The sequence below is a fragment of the Myotis brandtii genome, unplaced genomic scaffold (assembly GCF_000412655.1).
Source record: "Myotis brandtii unplaced genomic scaffold, ASM41265v1 scaffold431, whole genome shotgun sequence".
In the NCBI taxonomy this organism is placed as follows: Eukaryota; Metazoa; Chordata; class Mammalia; order Chiroptera; family Vespertilionidae; genus Myotis; species Myotis brandtii.
In genome coordinates, this window is record NW_005366486.1 from 148201 (window position 1) to 165833 (window position 17633).

Below are 17633 nucleotides of genomic sequence, written 5' to 3' on the forward strand. Positions count from 1 at the left end.
ATAATAATGTATAGCTGGGAGAGAGAGACAGAGAAACCGCGAGAGGGCAGAGAAATACCCTGAATTGTGTTTGCATTCCCTGACTGCACTTTAAAACACTAATATTTAAAGAGCTGTCAGAAGATTAGGGGTGAATCGACAACCCACCAATAGTTTGGCAAGCCACACAGGGTGGGCCATCCATGAGGGTGGGTGCTGCGAACAAATACAGGGCAGGCAAAAGTAGGTTTACAGCTGTGAGTACACGAAACAGAGCTTATTTATTCTTGTATTATTACTTATTAATTATGGCATTATTTTCCATATGAACAACTGTAAACCTACTTTTGCCCAACCCTGTATATAATTTCAACTTCCATTTTCTCTTGACCATTGAAGAATCCATCAAATTAGTGAATGATAAATGAAATAATTGCTATGGGTTTAAAATGTGCTTTTGGTGAGTGGTCCGTCCTAATTTTTGTCATATGGAGTCCTAATGAGATCTTGCATCTTCTAGGGCTTTATTTACTGGCTGCTTGAGGAGGCACTTCAATAGCCTATTTGAGAAGCAATCCATGCGAGCACTTCCTGTGCCACAGGCCTGTGCCAAGTGCTCAGGTGTATACAGTTCCACGAAGGCAGACGACATTGTTACTCTTTTTCCAGATGGAGGGACTGAGACAGCTGCTTGTCCTCATGCACAGTGATATAAGTGAGGGAGTTGTAATTCAAACCAGAAAGTTTAATTGCCAACCACCACCTATCCTGCCTCTCGTGGCCACTCTCTGCTGGGCCTTAGGACTTGAGCAGTGTGCACAGAGCCCCGGCTTTCCTGGCTTCCCTCTATTGCCCTGCCTGTACTACCACTTCCTTTCAATAGTCAAGGGTGTCTTCTTACCCCGCACATAGGTCTCTACAGACAACTAGTTTACAGAGACATCTTAACAGTATTGTTGCCTGTCTTCTGGAAAGACAGCTGGGGTGTTGAGTTCAGAGCTTGAACTCTAGCATCATATTGAACCTTATAACAAATTTCTTCATCTCTCTAAGCCTGGATTTCTCCATCTGTTAATGGGTGATAGTCAGGTGGTTTTGGAGTAAATGAAAAATGGCCTCAGAGGCACAGTACAGAGTAGATCCTGCAGTAGGAGGAACAAAGCAATGGCTAGTTCTGAGATGGTCTGAAAACTGCTTCTATGGGCTGACTTGTGCCCACCATCCCACAATTCATATACCTGTATTGAAGTCCCAACTCCTCGTACCTCAGAATGTGACTCTATTTGGGTATAGAGTCTTTAAAGAGGTAATTAAGTTATAACAAGGTCATTAGGGTGAGCCCTAGTCCAGTGATGGCGAACCTTTTGAACTTGGCGTGTCAGCATTTTGAAAAACCCTAACTTAACTCTGGTGCCGTGTCACATATAGAATTTTTTTGATATTTGCAACCATAGTAAAACAAAGACTTATATTTTTGATATTTATTTTATATATTTAAATGCCATTTAACAAAGAAAAATCAACCAGAAAAATGAGTTTGCGTGTCACCTCTGACACGCGTGTCATAGGTTCGCCATCACTGCCCTAGTCCAATATGACCTGTGAAGAGGAGATTAGGACATAAATATAAGCAGAGGGAAGACCATGTGGGGACATGGGGAGAAGATAGCCATCTGCAAACCAAAGAGAGGCCTCAGGAGGAACCAACCCCGCCCACATTTCATCTTGCACTTCTAGCCTCCAGAACTATGAGAAAATAAATGTCTATTGCTTAGTGTGAGCACTCTATTGTGGCAGTCCTAACACCATCCCGTGCTGGGACTGTTTCTCACCCAGCCTGGGGGCCCGAGGAGAGCCCTGCACCCAGCCTGAGCTCCACCCGTGATAGTCTGATTGAATGGAACAAAACAAAAGTTTGTTTTGGCTTTTACTCCTGGGTTTTTGCTTCCCAGTGAACAGCATCCCTGCCACAGGCTGGCCATGTTTCAGACAAGTTTCCTGTTTCACATGTGGAAGCCCATGTCAGCATCTTTAAACATCTCTGACTTTTTTCAGTGATCTGGCCATCTGCCTGGGTGAGTTTCTGGTGTGTTAGACACCGGGACCTCATTGCTCCATCTGTCTTCTTGGATCTGACCTACTGCCTTGCTGACCTAGTTTTGCCATGTGAGACCTCAGTACTTTCCAAACTTTGGTGGCTTCAGTGTTTCCTGGATAGAGTGTGACACGTGTGCTCATTCTAATGTCAATCTTGCCTGGTGGGTACAGTTAATGTAGCTGTGTCCATGCTATCCATGGGCTCATAAGGAAGTTGAGGCCCAGACAGGGTCAGTTCCTGAAAAGTGGCACATTAGGCATTTGGTTTTTGTCTCTTGGACACCAAGACCTTCCCGTTCCTACAGAGAGTTTCACTGTGCCTTCCTGGATCTGACCCTTGACTCTTCTCTGACCTCTAGAACCTACCAGATCATTCTAATGCATCCCCAGAACATGGTTTCTTGCTTTTGATCATGACTCATCCTATGCCCCCACATGGCCTCATATTAATCAGCTGTAGTCTAAAGAATCTCTGTCCTGTTGAAGCCTATACCTCAGTGTGTGGAAAAAGTACAGCATAAGCTGACAAGCTGTGTCAGGAACTTCAAACAGGATCACGCTGCTATTCCTTGGACACTGTGAGCTTCTTAAACTGTCACCTTCTATGTAGTATGATTACATATGTAGCACGATTACATATGTAGGGTACATGCTGAAGCTTTATAAGTGGCAGAGCAGAATTTATGTCATGAGATCGAAGACTCCCTATATGGTCTTGATGACTATACCTTGGGTCCTGTGTAAGATCGGATTTCCTTATACTAGTAGATGAAGCATATTCAGGGCTGTGCATGTAAGTGGCTCATAGGAGTAAGGCAAGGAGTTAGGGCTTGGGCACTTGAAATAAATCTGGAGGTAAAGAGCAGACTAGAGTCAGGAAAATATCTAGTAGTCAGAATGGGGAACCACTTGAGTGGCCCAACGTAGGAACAAGTGTAGCAAAAAAGTAGTGTGTGATCTGGACACATTGTTTTATTGACTTGCTAGGAAGTCATGAATTATCTGTTGCCTCAGTTTTTCTTTTTAAAAAGTAATACTTTGGACTAGTTGATCTCTAAATTCTATTCCATTTTTTCCAGAATGCTAACCTGTTTTATTTGTTAAGTACCAGTGCCAGCACATGGTAGCAGTTCAGCTAACAGCTACAAGATATCAGCAACATTAAGTATTTGTCATAGGAAACCAACTTCTTTTCTAGAAGAAATATTCTCTTTTGTATGATTTCTGGTAAGGCTGGAGCATGCCGAAACCCGGTGTAAGGGCTGGTTTTGGAGAACAGCTTTGGGAGCATAAGGCAGCACTCTAGTAACACATGAGCTATTGGAACTCAGAGGCGGGGTCAGCAGTGCCTTTGAAGCTTTGGCACTGAACTTAACTTTGTCAAACCATCAATCAAAGCTCCAGGGCAATTTTTCAGTAGATTATGGTTATACATGAGCTTTGTGCCCACAGAATGACACAGTGGGACTGGCTATATGAAAAACAAAAATTGTTTCTGAACCAGTTCGATGAAGTGTGGTCTCAAAATAAACAACGAACCGCTGGTTCAGGGCAGACCAGGGAGAACCTCCCAGATGATTCTCACCCTCCTTGTTTGCTGGGGAGAATCTTATTCCTAAATCCCCCTCCCCAATCTTCTAATTGGCTCCAAAATCTAAGGCAGAATGCTGAGCAAGACAAAAGGAGGGTGCTACCCAGGATGGTCTTCCCAGCAGTTTTCAATTCCAACTCTGTCTGGACGCAGATAGATGGATACTGTCTCTCTCAGAACCAGCTGCATAATGTGCCAGGCCCAAAGCAAAAGGAACATGTAGGGCCCCTGGTTCAGAAGTGACAAATGTTAAGATGGCGTCAGCATAGCATTCATGCAAGTGCAGGTCCCTTCTGAGCAGGGGGTTCCGTGTCTGTGGGACAGGCCCTCATCCGTTCTCCCAATGTCCTCCTCCACTCCTCCACCTTCCTGCAGACAACGCCTGTTCCCTCAGGGTCCTGGGGTTAGTCTCTGAGCTGGTCAACAAATCTCCCAAGCGGCTTGCATGCACCATTCTCTCTCTTGCATCTTCTTGTTATGAACTACAGGCTGTTTCATTGAGGTGAAAAGGCATCAGAATAAATTTGGCAATGCTGTCAAGTTCATGTGTTCCATGTCAAGACCCTCCTAGATATTCTTTCTGACTCTGAACCAGAGCTGCTTAATGAGGAGTGAAAATCAGGATTACTTGAGATGCTTCTTCAAAATATACATTTTTAGGGATGCTAAATCTGTAAAGCAGTTTACAGACACGATTGAAGTCTTCTCAGCAAAATATTGGTAAAGAACTACTTGAAAGCTAGTCCATTTCTTTATTTTATATATCCTATATCATCGTTATTTTATGTTTGAGACATCTATGTAGATATATGTGTATACACACCCCCCTCCCCTCAGAGCTAGAATCTGTGAATCTTTTAAACTGACGTTTGCGTCAGAGTGTCTTAAATTGCAATTTGCTTTGCAAATTTTGTGTGGTGATGATTATCCACTTTGACTCTGGGTGAATTTATTTGTGACTCGATCTAGAGGAGACCACAAACTAATGATTGCAATCAGCCAAGAAAAATAAAGGGAATGAGGAGATGGCACGAGTATTGACAATATTTATTGTAGCATATGGTTAATGTATAAAGAGGTAATAGGACGGTGTAGCTCAGGGAATTATTCAACAGGAAAATTACTTAAATTAACTTTTCAGGCAAACCAAATTATGTATGATAGCCCTCCTGTACTGCTGTGCAAAGTCAGGGTTTGTGAAGAGTAGCACTGGGGGCTATAAATCAAGCCTTTCCTGAGAACTGTTGTATCTGCAGGGACTTTTTTCCTTTGTGTTTTTGGCTCTGAGGTGAATGAAGAATTTTCTCAGCAAATTATTAATTACTCCTGCTCGCCTATAGAATTGAGTTCACTGTAGTTATGTAGGAGTCAATGGTATTCAAACTGCAGCTTTTGATGAAGTAATCGGCTGCTTCTGGGGCCTCTTTCAGCTGCCCTGGGCGTGCTTCACATGTAAACGACTGCCAAATGGATTCTTTCGACATTCCAGCCAATTAAAATACATTTAAAGTGCAGCTGGTGGAGAGGAGAGCCGGGCGATTGTGCAGAGAACTTCAGGGCAGGGAGACAAAAAAACAAACTCTGTGGAACCCGGCTGGGCAGCCCCGCCAGGCCTCCGGGGCAGGGGAGAAAGTCACAAAAAGCTATCTTTAGCCGCCGTCACAATCAGAGATGACACTCTGAGCGCCACCGTAAGAGACACAAAAGAGGGAAGCATGTTTGTTAGGGTGTCAGTTTTCTCCCCTCGCCTCTTGAAACTCCTTGTGCTGGCCGGTTGCCCACTGTGGTGCTGCATACAAATATTGACAGAACACAGCCGTGTTTGTGAAACCCGGCCTGGGGAAGCCAGTGATTAAAACTCTTGAAGGAAGATCCGAAAACCCAGGAACTCTCCTCAATAGAGTAGGACCCTGAGCGAATGAAAGAGAAAGCACTGAGTGGGCTAAAGTGAACCGCTCACCGCCCCTGTCTGCTATGCCTTTTCGGTAAGGACAGAATTTTATTTTCTCTTCCTTTTTCCTTGAATGTGTATGTTGGTGTGGAGGCAGGCGTGTCCAGTGTACCACACTCCCTGCTCCAGAGCTCCGGCGTGCAGTGCGCGGGGGTGGCCTGCGATTTTTCTGAAGGACGTGAGGGGATCACCCCGTGTAAATAGACACAAGCACCACCCAGCACGTGGAGTCTGCCAGGGCTTTTCCAGAATTCGGGATGATCCATTCTTAGATGTGTGCTGCCTCTGTCCAGGTGTCCCCAGATTGATAGCAAATAGATTCGTTCTTTGAACGGGTCATTATGATGTGCATGCATCTTTTTTATTTTAGTTTTAAACGTCCTCTGCTGCCAGTCTCATACCTCTTCATGCAAAAAATGTTTCTTTCTCCTGGGTTAATATTCAGTCAAACACAAGTATTCTGTTTTGCTAAAGCGCATCCAAAGGGCTTGGCAGTGCCTTGCTTCACCCTGACTTGCATTGAAGAAGCTGCTAACCGGGAATTCGTCCTTAATCACTCTTTTCTCTGCTTTACGGAGGCAGCTGCAGTGGCACTGTCTCTGAGGTTCTGCAAGCTCCATAAACGCCCAGCGCCGTGGGTCCTGCTCAGACGCCTCTCTGAGAGTTCCGGCGAACGCTGAGTAAGGATGGCTGGGCAGAGGCATTGATTCCTACCCACCAATTTGTCAACGAAGACACACAAAGTTCCTGATTGCTTCCCGTGTTAGCTTCTCATGGTAGCCCCTTCTGGCTTCAGGTTTGCTCACTGCAAACAAAGAATCTCGCACATTTCACGGTGAAGGATCACGTTGCAGTGTCCTGAGCTCAGTTAGATGCACTTTATTAATCTTTAATGTGCCAGTAGCTCTGAGGCTGTGCCAAGCTGCGACTTTCCAAAGCTCTTCAAGCTGCCGGCTGCCAAGATAAACAGCGGTAGGCCCAGAAGGGATATTTTAAGGAAACTTGCCATAGCAAAGTTTTACCCATTAAGTTTGTCACGAGTCAATGAAAGAAATCTTAAATAAAGAAGATTTCAGAAAGACCTGCTTCAGCTCCGTACCCTCGGTGTGAGGGACCTGCTGGTGGGAGTCCATCTCCTCACACACAGAGGTCTATGCTCCGTGGAGGGAAGAGAATAAGGCTTTCTACTGTAGGGGTGTGGGGCTGTGTTTATGAAGTGGGTGCTGTGTGAATGGAGACATGTGTGAAGGCAGAAAGCTTTCCTGCTCGTGGCAGTATCTGAGCCCAGGGAAAAACAAGGCTCCACATGTGGTGGGCCGCTTGTCCAGCACAACCATTTCAGACATACCAAAGGAGCCAGAGATGGGCGATGGTCACAGCCGTCCCCTTGCAGAGAGATGTAACTTTGTACCGAAGAAAAATTGGGCGCTGGTGGTGACTGAATGACTCAGAGGACAATGTGAGCCTGTGTGTGATTGGCGAGGCCCCGGAGAAGGTAAGGCTGTGACCTCTTGGATTGCTCATCAGGCTGATGACTGTAAATGGTGTCATCAACACTCCTTGGGGATGCAGGTAGTAGACAAAAAAGGGCCCTGCCTTCAACACAGTCCTGTAAACAGAGACTTCATCTGGCGGGGTTGCTGTGAGTAGAGCACTGAGTTGGAGCTGGGAGGAGCTCCATGTTCTTTCTAATTTAGAGGCAGTGATGTAGAGACTTAACAGAAACATGCAGGCAATGATGAGAAAGGATAAGGAGCGAAAGGTAGCTCCAATTAAGTAGATAGTTTCGTTACTTAAAAAGTTTTTTTTAATTGATTTCAGAGAGGAAGGGAGAGAAAGAGAGAGATAGAAACATCAATGATGAGAGAGAGAGTCATTGATTGGCTGCCTCCTGCACACCCCATACTGGGGATCAAGCCCCAAATCTGAGCATGTGCCCTGACTGGGAATTGAACTGTGATGCCCTGGTTCATAGGTCAATGCTCAACCACTGAGCCACACCGCCAGGCAAGTTTATGCATCACAGGCTAACATCTGCCCACTGTGTTTTTGTAAATAAAGTTTTATTTGCACACAGTCACAGCCCTTTGTTTGCATATTGTCTATATCTGCTTTTGTGCTACCACCGCAGGTTTGAGTAATTGTAATAGAAGCCCTGCAGCCCCACAAAGCTGGAAGCATTTGCTATCTGGCCCTTTATAGGAGGAGTTTGACAAAGAGAACAATGCTTCTCCACTATCAGTGGTGAAGGACCAGTTTTGTTTTTTGGTTTTTAAAAATTCCCAGTTTGGCCAAAACTGGTTTGGCTCAGTGGATAGAGCATCGGCCTGCAGACTGAAAGGTCCCAGGTTCGATTCCGGTCAAGGGCATGTACCTGGGTTGCGGGCACATCCCCAGTAGGAGGTGTGCAGGAGGCAGCTGATCGATGTTTCTAACTCTCTCTATCTCTCTCCCTTCCTCTCTGTAAAAAATCAATAAAATATATTTTTTAAAAAATGCCCAGTTTGTTATGGGCTGGTAGTTTTATTAAATGTGAAAATGTTGTTTGTTGTGATGATATTAAATTGATACAAAATTTCTAAGCATTTGCTCTTAAATTTTGTACTTATCTCATCATGGATCCTTAACAAACAGCAGACTCCAGCCAGTCCTGGGCCACACTTCGAGCAGTGCTAGCCCTGCTTCATTTTCTAGTCTCATTGGTGCCATTTGTCCCAAATCTCCAACTGTGCTGCTGCTCCTGCTGAGGACTGAGGACAATAAACTCTTCCAAACCTGGGCCTGCTCATCCTGGGAATCTCTTACTCGAAATCTTTCCTTGGCTCCTTCCTCGTTTCCTTTATGTCTCCTTCAATTCACTTTGTCGGAGAGACTTCAGACCCCCCCCACCTGAAAACTCTTCCCTCACCGCACATCGCTTTTTCTTTATGGCACTTATTACTATGAGTACTCATCTTGTTTATTTGTCTATCTGCCTATTTTTACTTGTTTCCATGTATTGATCTGGATTCATTAACAGATAACAGAATGCATTTCAGATGGTGTAAGCAGGGATTTTGTGCTGGTTTTAGGTGGCATATACGATCTTGAAGGGTTAAGGGAACAGGCAGAACTTCTGAGTTAATGATCAGAGCAGCACGACAAATTACCACTTATCTCTGTCACTGTACGAAGCTTGGAATCGGGAAACTGATCCCGCCACTGCTAGCTCCGTGGCCACACTGCCTCTGCCGCCATCTCCTTCACCAAAGTGAGCATCTCTGTTTCGTGAAATGCATGAAGCTAGGGGCAGGATCCCGGGAAGACCACCTAGAGGTGATAGTCTCATTTTTTAAATGTACCTTGTTTTCCCAAATTGAAACATTTGGAAAATGAAGCTGCAGTTAGCTCAGAGATAAGAGATTTCTGGTTACCAACTAACATGATTTATTGAGGACTTATTGTGAGCCATGCTCTCCATGAAGTGCTATATATGCATTCGCTCATTTAATCTGCAAAACATCCCAATGAAGTATGCATTATTTATATTTACAGAGAGGAAACAGAGGCTTCCAGTAGCAAAGTGACTTTTCCATGTGGCAGAGCTGTTAAGTGTTGGATCCAGATTTAATCTTATGATTATCTGAAGTCTGTTTGTACCATTAAACTCTAGTTATAACCATGTATATAATTTATCTTTCTGGCTGTTGTTTCTTCACTTAAGATGAACCTCTCGTGTTTTCATCCTAGCGGCTTATTAATCTACCTCATTATCTACTTTGTGCCTCAGCCAGGTGAGATCTAGTCATCAGGTCTGAAATATCACTACAGGTTCTTGGTCATCATCGCTGAATATCATTAAGGATTTTGTGGGTCCCTAGATGAGGATTTAGAAGGGATAGAAGAGAACTATATCTACAGTGATTAAGGATATCAAAAAACTCTTTTAAGATAAAAACCCTAGAAGATAGAATATTGCTCTTATAATGGGAAGATCTGCCAACCTCGTGCTATATGTCTGACTAAAAATTTTGAGTTTTTATGTTCTGTTTGGTTGCTATTCTACGTCACATTATCTCTATTAAACACAGTGATGTTTGGTAATAATTGTGCCTTGTCATTTGATAAAATAAAATAAGTTGAACATTGTTTTTACATTAGAAATTTGTAAGAACTCAAAGAAACCTCCTTAGAAAGAAGTTCTAGCAAGGAGTGAGGTCCCCAACAAATATTACTTGACATAATGTATATGATTAGATAGTAATATATTTGATTAGGTATACTTAAAGTCCTGATCCTAGTGCCTATAAAATGCTAACTGGAAGAGAAGAACTTCCGGAACATTGAAATAAAAACCTCTGGAAATCTATACTTTCATAAAACCAAAGAGAACATTGACAAAGAAATAGTCAAAATCAACATTTTAAAAAAAAATTGGGGCAATTAAACAAAGTCTTAGAATAATCTGAGGAACATTTATTCAGGAAAGAAAACTCCTGAATATCAGTAAAATCAGTGAGTTTTTTGTCATTTAACTTTCCCTGTTTCTTTCCCCCTTTCCCCGGCGGCTCTGAGGAAGCCTTAAAAACCAGCAGTTTTGCCATCACAGTAGCTGTGAAAACCAGTAGCCTAGCAGCCACTAGAGGGGGAAAACCTGTTTGGAGCTCTACAGAGAGCCCATTCCCAGAGAATCATCACCATTTGACCTACCTGGTCGCTTCCTGGGAACACCTATATGCAGGTTTTGTACTTATTTGACTTCTGAACTTATTCAGTGCAAAAAACTTTTCTCCTGGGACTTGTCAAAAACAATTACAGCAATCGTTTGTTTAACATTGCAACTGCCTGAGGCAGCAATAAAAGTTGGGGAAAACGGGAATTAAATTTTAAATTAAAACTGGGGAATGAGTTGTCCATTAAAGCTTTGAAAAGCTCACATATTTGTGGAACTGTGCATGGAAAAAGGCATGTACTTGTGCAGAGGTGTGCACATTCTCAGGAAAGACTTGAGAAAACTAATCTCTCACCTGTGGCTGACCTTGAAGCCCTACACAAGCAAGTATGAAGGCAAGGAAGATTGTAAGCAGCTGGCAAATTGGAGATGCGCCCCACTATACACAGAAATTCTTTTAGCAAAGGCGGGAATAGTTATTGTTAAAGGCATTTAAAAATGTGTCTGCCCAGCCATTAGCTGACCACTTAGCTAACCGCACATGACAAAGGAATATGGACTCCACAGAATAGGATTAGGAAAGCCACTAAATGAATAGTTACAACAATAATGACAACAAACAGAAATGATAACAAACCATGGTTGGAGGAGATCTAATTTCCAGAGTTGCTTAATTATATTATTTAAATGTCCAGTTTTTTTTTAAAAAAAATATATATAAGGCATGCAAAGAAAAGGAAATGTATGTGCCATACACAGGAAACAAAAAATCAGTCAATAGAAATTATCCTTGAAGAAGCCCAGACATTGGACTTACTTGACAAAGACTTTACATCAGTGACCATAAATAAATTCGAAGAACTAAAGCAAATCATGTGTAAAGGAATCAAGGAAAGGGCTAAAATAATATCTCATTAAACCAAAAACATAAAGATAGAAATTTATAAAAAGAAACCAAGTAAAATATTTGGACCTGAGAAGTACTATAACTATAATGAAAAAATTACTAGTAGAGTTCAACAGCAGGTTTGAGTAAGTAGAAGAAAGAATCAGAAAAATTTGAGAAATATCAAATGAGATTATGTAATCTGAAAATAAAAATAAAAAAAAGAATGAAGAAAAATTAGCCAAACCTTAGAGACCTGTGGGACACCTTTAAGTGTATGAATATACCCATAATGAGAGTCTGAGACAGAGAGAAGAGACAGACAGCAGAAAGAATATTTTAAAAACATTATGGATGAAAACTTTACATATTCAATGAAAACCTTGAATTTACATAATCTAAAAAGCTGAATGAATTTCAAATCCTATAAACTCAAAGAGATCCACTCTGAGACATGTTATAATCACATTGTCAATAATCAAAGATAGAATCTTGAAAGAAGCAAGAGAGACGTGTCTTGCAATGTACAGGAAGTCTCACTAATATTAACAGCCAATTTCTCATCAGAAATTATGGAGGCCAGAAAGTAGTGAGATGACATATTCAAATTATTGGGGGGAAAAAGACTGTCAAACAAGAATTCTATATCCAACAAAACTATTCTTTAAAAAATGAAGGCAACATTAGGATATTGCCAGATAAACAATAACTGAGTGAATTTACCATGAACAGACCTCTCCTTCCTTAATTGCTAAAGGGAGTCCTTAAAGATGAAATGAAAGGGAGTAGACTATTACATGAATCCACACAAAGAAATAAAGAGCACTGGTTAAACTATAAAAGACAGTATACATGTATTCTTTTTATAACTTCCCCTTCCTTTCTTATTTAAAAAAGCACCTGCAAGACAAAGCTATAAGTATAAAACTATATAAACTTGTATAAAAATGTAATGTGTATGATAATTAGAGGACAAAGTAAAGTAGTTATAGAGTAGCAGTTTTTGCATACTATTGAAATAAAGTAGGTATTAATTCAAGTAGATTGTTCTATTAGATAATCTAGATTAAACAGACAAATTCTTAATTATAAAATACTGAAACTGACTCAAAAAACAAATGGAAAATTTTAATGGACTTTTAACAAGCAAAATAATTGAATTAGTAAACAGCAAACTTACTACAAAGAAAAGCCTGGGCTAGATAGCTACCTGGTGAATTCTATCAAACATTAAAAGAAGAATTAATACCAATCCTTCATAAACACTTCCAAAAAATAAAAGAGAAGGGAGCATTTCCCAACTCAGTCTAGGAGGCCAGTATTATTGTGATACCAAAACCAGACAAAGAAACAAAAACTACAACTACTGTGTCATATAAATGTAGACACTTATAATGCTTAACAAAATACTAGCAAACCAAACTCAACAACACAAAAAAAGAATTCGACACCATGACTAAGACTAAATGAGGTTTATCCTAGTAATGCAAGACTGGCTATGCCTATGAAAAAACAATAATGTAATACAATAACATGTTAATAGGATAAAGAACAAAAATCATGTGATCATCTGAATAGAGGCATAAAAAGTGTTCGATAATATTTACCACCTCTTCATGATAAAGACAAACTCTCAACAAACTAGGAATAGAAGAGAACTGCCTCAACCTGATAAAGGGCATCTGTAAAAAGTTACACCTAATATTCTAACTAACAGTGAAAGAGATTTTCCGTTAAGATCAAGTAAAATATAATATGTCTATTCTCATTACTTCCATTCAATATTGTCCTGTAGTTCTAGCCAGAGCAATTAGACTAGAAAAAGAAATAAAAGACACCTAGATTGGAATGAAGAAGCAAAACTATCTTTATTTGCTGATGATTTTGCATATAGAAAATCCTACGGAATAAAATACACTATGAAATATAATTAATTAAAAAAATTAGCAAAATTATAGGATACAGGATCAATATACAAAAACCAATTGTATTTCTATACAATATCAATGAACAATTCAAAAATCAAATTAAGAAAAGCAATTCAATTTATGATAGCATCAAAAAGAATAAAATATTTAGGAAGAAGTATAACAACAGAAGTTCCAAATCTGTATTCTAAAACTATTAAGTATTGATTAATGAAATTAAAGAAGATGTAGCTAAATGGAAAGATATACTATGTACAGATACTGAAAAACTTAATATTGCTAAGATGGCAATACTCCGCAAACTTATTTAGAGGTTTAACACAATTGTTATCAAAATCCAAGCTGCCTTTTTTCAGAAACTGACAAACTGATACTGATTTATCTGGAAATGACCCAGAACAGCCAAAAAAATCTTGAAAAGGAGGGAGCAAAGTTATAACTTACAATTCTTGATTTCCAAATTTACTACAAAGCACAAGTACTAAAAGCATTCATTATTAGCACAAGACTAAACATAAGGATCAATGGAATTGAATTGAGAGTTCAGAAATAAACCTTTAAATTTTTGGTCAATTGATTTATTTTTTGTTAATCCTCACCTGAGAACATTTTTCCATTGATTTTTACAGAGAGAGGAAGGGAGAGGGGGAGAAAGAGAGAGGAACATTGATGTGAAAGAGAGACATCAATTGGCTGCCTCCCTCACATGCTGATGGGCTAGGGGTTGAACTTGCAACCCAGGTACCTGCCCTTGATGGGGAATCATAAAACCTGAGACCCTTCTGTGCATGGGCCAATGCTCTAACCATTGAGACCACCAGCCAGGGCTGGTCAATTGATTTTTGACAAGGGTGTCAAGACAAGTTAATGGGGAGAAAGAATAGTCTCTTCAACAAATGGTGCTGGGACAGGTATATATCCACATGTAAAAGAATAAAGTTGGAAACCTAACTCACACCTAAAGCAAAAATTAACTCAAAATGAATCATAGACCTAAATGTGAAAGCTAAAACTATACAACTCTTAGAAGAAAACACAGGAGTAAAGCTTCATGATTTTGGATTAAGTAAAGGTTTCTCAGATATGACACCAAAAGCAGAAGAGAAAAAATAGGTAAATGGGACTTCATCAAAATTAAAAGCTTTTGTGATTCATAGGATACCATTCAAGAGAGTGAACAAGACAGCCCACATAATGATAGAAAAATATTTGCAAATCATCTATCTAATAAGGAACTTGTATTCCATATAATGGAATAGTATTCAACCAGAATATCTGAAGAACTCTTACTCAACCATAAGAAAACAAATAACTTATTTAAAAAAAATAGGCAAAGGATTCAAAGTCATTTCTTCTAATGAGATATATAGAAATACCATTTTTGTACCTACTAGGATGGCTATAATGAAAAAGAAAGCAATAACTAATATCAACAAGAATGTGAAGAAATTATAGCCATGACATAGTGCTGGTTGAAACGTGAAATGATACAGCCATTTTAGGAAAGATTTGGAAATTCCTCAAAATGCTAAACATGGGCTAGCAATTCTTCTCCGAGGTATATAACCAAGAGAATAGTAAACATGTGTCCACACAATAATTTGTATATGAATGTTCTTAGCATTATCCATAATTATCAAGACGTAGAAAAAAACCCCAATGTCTTTCAGCTGATAAATGATATGGTATATCCATACCATTGCAAGTAATATAAAGGAATTAAGTACTGCTGCACACTGTAATATAGATGAAACTTGAAGTATGTTAAGTGAAAGAAGACAGTTTAAAAAGGCCACATATTGTATCATTCCATTTATGTGAAATGTCCAGAAGAGGAAAATCTACAGAGACAGAAGGGAGGAAGGGAGGAAGGGAGGGAGAGAGGGAGGGGAGAAAAGAGAAAATGGCTACCTGGCCTTTGGAGCCTCAGCGAGTCAGGCTGCTGACATCATTACCTATGAGACAAAAGCAGAGGCAGGTTTTGATGGGAGTGGACGAATCTTGAGATCTGGGTTTTGGGTATGTGGGGTTGAGCTCTGTGTGGACATCTGGTGTGAGTGGCCAGTTACCATTTAGAAGCACGTGCTTGGAGCATAGAAAGGGGATTTGATTTAGAACAGGAGTCCTCAAACTACGGCCCGCGGGCCACATGCAAATACAAATATTGTATTTGTTCCCGTTTTGTTTTTTTACTTCAAAATAAGATATGTGCAGTGTGCATAGGAATTTGTTCATAGTTTTTTTTTAAACTATAGTCCGGCCCTCCAACAGTCTGAGGGACAGTGAACTGGCCCCCTGTTTAAAAAGTTTGAGGACCCCTGATTTAGTAAAATGATTTAGAAGTCATCAGATATATCAGAATCCCAGAGGGAGGAAAACTTCACAAGGGCAAATAACGAGTAACAACCAAACAGAAAGAGATGCAATGAGCAGTACCATTAATAATTACATTCAGAAGTGTTCCTACCATTTGCTAGAAACTTTCATGCTGTCTACTATAATATCAATCATATGACAAATTTGATGCTATAGGTTAGAAGATGGTGATGATAAGATCCATAACCAGTAATAGTTAGGAAAAACAACCAACATCAGATGAATCATAATGGAAAAATGTGTAATTGAACTTTTATATGTAAATTATAACTTACATAGAAAAATCTATATAACTGATAAAATATATGACCAGCATAGCTTTGCTTGTTATGATTCCTTTTGTGTGATAACCTGTGTTTGAAAGTAGAAAAACAGGCTGTTAATTTTTAATTGCCTTACTTGGATGATGATGTTATTTAGTGTTGCTGGAGAATTTCATACCTCCGAACCATTAATTAGACATTCCTTATCAGCTCTCTGCATTAGACCCAGTGTGTCTGCATTCTCGCTACGCTGACTTGAATTCACTGGAAGAAACACTTTTAATTGAGAACCTGCCTTGTTTTGGTTATTGAAATAGTGTTGATTTGCCCTGGCTGGTGTTGCTAAGTGATTAGAGCATCGGGCCCATGCCCCAAAGGGGCACAGGTTTGATTCCTGGTCAAGGGCATGTACCTGAGTCGAAGGTTTGATTCCCAGCCCCAGTTGGAGTGCCTGTGGGAGACAACCAATTGATCTCTCTCTCTCTCTCTCTCTCTCTCTCTCTCTCTCTCTTTCTCTCTCTGCCCCACCCTCAACCTCTCCCTTCCTCCCTGCCTGCCATGCTCTCTGAAAATCAATGGGGAAAAATCCTTGGGTAAGGATTAACAACAACAACAAAAAGAAATAGTGTTGATTTGAGTTTGGTGTGGCAAGGTTTCTTTATTTACTAAATGAGGGAAATTTGCATGTTTTCACTGGCTTAAGCTTCAGTCTGAAACAACCTCCTGTACTGTGATTAGCAAACACTGGGCTGTTGCTATTTCCTGTCGTCCAGGCCTAGTTCCAGGAGTAGCTGCTCTCACCTCATCGCCAGGAAGTGGTCCAACATTGGGCCTCGTTCTTGTTTCTTTGGATTCACTGGGATTTGGCATTTCTAGGGGACTCATCATAGGTATTTGCACAATAGATGATCACACTTAGTCGGTGGAATATGGGAAGGTAAGAAGTTGAATGTGTTCAGCAGGTTTTTAATCTTCAGTGATCAGCAGTCACATATTTTCAGTGAACTAGGAAGGAGCTAGGTTTGGGCCAAATTTTAAAGGAGTGAGAGATAGCGTGCCTCCCCCTTGCAGTCCTAGCAAATGTTCAGACCCTCCTCTCCTTTGCTGGCTTCTAGAGATCCTGCAGCAGATTGACTGCCTCCCTCTGCAATTTATGTGTCTTGCTCTTTGATGTCTTTATCTCTATCCTGTAGCAGAACTCTGGTTGGATATGAAATGGGTTGCTTTGAGGTAGGCTGTCTCGCAGTTTGATGGTGGGAGTATACTAGTAAATTGGCACGGCTTTCATGGAAAGCATTTTAGCAATATGTGTTAGAGCATTTTAATCTATTTTAATTTAATCTATTCAATAGAAATAATATGTGATATGTACAAATATCTGCTTATAAGAATATTTGTTGCTATGTTATTTTGTAATGCTAACATTTGGAAAACAGCTATATATCAATAGAAGAATTGACAAATAATTTATGGACTAGAAAGAGCTCTTATAAATCAACAAGAAAAAGATTACTATCCCAATAGAAAATGGCTAAAGGAAGTGAAATGCAGTTTACCAAAAAGAAACATATAAATGATCAAAAAACATTTGAATTAGGAATTAAAAGGATACAAATGAAAATAATGAGATATTATTTTAACGATATAGAAAAGACTAAACTATTCCCATGGATGAAGAGGTGGAAAGCAGACATTTTCATTTATTCTTGGTGGAATGTAATTGGGACAAATTTGGGGGAGGAAGCAATTTGGGTGAGGCAGAGCATGATTTTGACTCAGCAATGCACTTCTAAGAAAGTACTTTAAGAAAGAATCATGCCCTGGTCAGGGTGGCCCAGTTGTAGGAGCGTCATCCCATACATCCAAAAGTTATGGGTTCAATTACCGGTCGGGGCACATACCTAGGTTGTG